This window comes from Cajanus cajan, chromosome 11, assembly GCF_000230855.2.
Source record: "Cajanus cajan strain Asha chromosome 11, NIPB_CcT2T_4, whole genome shotgun sequence".
In the NCBI taxonomy this organism is placed as follows: Eukaryota; Viridiplantae; Streptophyta; class Magnoliopsida; order Fabales; family Fabaceae; genus Cajanus; species Cajanus cajan.
Window position 1 is genome coordinate 27,645,257 of NC_138527.1, and position 3,125 is coordinate 27,648,381.

The window sequence follows — 3,125 nt, forward strand, 5'->3', positions numbered from 1 at the left end:
TAGTTTCCAATTGAATTGATTTATTAAATTTATTTTTTTGTGTTTTTATACTTTGTTTTTATGAATAACTTTTTACAATCAATTTGATTTTCTTGAATAGCGGTTCTTAACAATTCAGAAGTAAAATTAGTGATAAAGGTTTAGAATTTGTGAAATTTATCTTTGGGAGGATCGAAAATAATAAATCACAATCTAAGATTAATTTTTAGCTTTAATAGCGCTCTCTTAATTTACAATTTAATTTCTAAATTACATAATTTTTGTCACACATTCATCTCAAATTCTATTTCTTCAAACAATGGAAAACACAATTAAGTCAATAATTGTTTCAATCTAGTTCTTTGAATTTGATATCTAAACTTTGTTTATTGTTACTGTGACATTAATGAATACTTGACTTAAAACACATTTTACACGCAACATCCATCAAAAGAAAAATAAAAAAATGAAGAAGTGATGTCCCCACCTACGAACCAACCTTGCTCCTGCCTCCTTCCACCCCACGGTTGCGCCTCCTCTCCACTCCATCTCCCTTGCAAACCACGACCACCATCATCCAAATATTTGAACCTTTTTGTTATCATTAATGCCAACATTGTCAGTTAAGAGTGACCTCTAGCCTACTCTTTACAGATTAAAAAATAAAAAAGAAACAACGCAAACAAATATGAAATAGAGTGAAGAAAACAAAAATCCATTCCAAAATAATACATAAATTACATCGATTCAAATTATTCGTTTTATAATCATCATGTGGTTTTTTAGTAATGCAATTTGTGAATCCATCAATCATGAATCTTCGTTCACTACCTTTCTTATTTGGTTTTGCTTTCTGCTTGGGTTATATTTCTCTATTTTCCCTTTTATTAGATCCAAGTACCTAGCTACCCGAAAAGCTAAGGAGGTGCAATTGTTCCTGTTAATGAAGGTCTCTTTTGCTGACCAAAAACAAAAAATACAAAGCCAAGGATGTCAAAGTTCTTCGCATTTCTGCATTTTCTTTGATGGTAACATTATTATAATCAACTTTCTGCATTCAGAAAACTTCCTGAGGCTAGTGAGGGAGACATTGTGACCTATATTCTTTCTTCTCTATGTTTGCTTGATGATCATGTGATGACGAACTTCAATGGTGATGTCTCACTGACTTGTCACATCAAACAAAACTTGTCGCTAACGCAGTGCGTTGTCAACATTGTTTCTAAAATGGCTCATGATTTTAGGTTATGGTAATTTGGATCGGATGAATTTAGGTTATGAATTGACTTAGTATGGTGGCACATGGTGGAAGGAAAAAACAAAGAATCTGCAATGGTGATGATGATCAAGAGTTTTTAATTTAAATTTTTCTTATTTTAGTTTGAATTAAAAATATATTTAGTGCTTTTAATATGACATTTGATATTTTAGTTTTTATAAAATTATTTTTTATCATTTTATTTCCTAAAATACCCACATACGTGGAAATGCATCTTTAAATAAGAAAATTATTGAGAATATGAGATTGATAGAATGGGAAGATGTGTTATAATACGAGGGTAAATTAAAATAAAAAATTTACATGTGGAGATAAAAGATAAAATAAAAACCTTAATTTTCAACTTACTAAAACTTTTTAAAAAATATTAAAGGATTTTAAATATGAGTGTTAACAATTAATATACTTCTAATATACTTAAATTCTCTTAATTAACTTTTTTTATTGATTAAAATTTATTAAAAATTATAAAATTCTGAGAGAAATTTATCAAATAAAATATGAAACTCGCTAAATTTTAATAGTTTAAAGAGAATATAATTAAAAAAGAATACGATCCTAATAATATTTATCTTATATATAAATAACTAAATAAATAAAGGAAGTAGGGACTTTCAAATTAAGAAAAAAGAAATTAAATTCAGAGTCAACTATATTCATGGTCGACAATAAAGTAGTCAACTCATTTTTATTTTTTTTTGACAAATCATATTAGAAAGTAAAAACAGGGGGGACTCGACGATACCATTGTACACTCCCCACTTAATTTGAAAGAAACTACATTCATCAATAAGTGAACAATAATTCTGATGCTGACAAGCCTTCAATTAAACTGTTTAGCGAATGACTGTTAAGAGTTGATGATGGTCTTGAAGGAGATTCAATAGAAGGTGAGGCAAAGTTAGAAATACCTAATGATATTCTGATTCCAGATTTAGATTCAGCTTTTGATAATTTGATTCATATTTTGTTTACCCCAACATTGTTGATAACCTAAGCAACAGTTCATACTTTAGTGAAAGGGTTATTTTAGCTCCTATATTGGAGATTGTTTCACAAGTGAGCAAACATTTAATGACCTGGATAGATAACGAAGAAAAAACATACTTGAGTTAAGATTCCCTGTGTACAGAAGAGGGTTCCTCAAAGGTTGAGATGAAGCTTTTTCTATTGAAATGCTAAACGTAATAAGTTGTTAGGATTACCATCACATGAATTGCAATTGAAGGTAGGAGCTCCTGTAATGTTATTGGGCAATATTGACCAATCTAATGGCCTTTGCATTGGTACTAGGCTACAAGTTAGGAGATTGGGAAATCATGTTATTGAATGTCTGGTTTTGACTGGAACTAAAATTGGTCACATGGTTCTTATTCCAAGAATGAATTTGGTTCCAAGTAATCAAACATTGCCTTAAATTCAAGAGGAGGCAATTTCCTTTGATAATTTGTTTTGCTATGACAATAAATAAATCCCAAGGTTTCAAACTCTATCTCATGTACGGGAATTTACTTACCAATGTCAGTATTTACACATGGTCAGTTGTATGTTTCACTTTCAAGAGTGAATAGTAGAGAAGGGCGTCGGATTTTGCTTCTTAATCATGAAGATTTAAGTGCAAATTGTACATTGAATGTTGTTTATCGTGAAATATTTAAAAATTTGCAATGACTTTGTTTTTGTCTCATTTTAATATAATTGATTTAATTTGAGCTTATCATTTTAATAATTTTTGTTTTTCTATCAGTTTATCATCTTAATTCTCACAAATATAAGATGTGATCCTTCAAAATTTTATATTATTAATTAGTATTATAAATTTAATTAATATTCTTTTGTAAAAACTATACCATAATTATTTCTACCA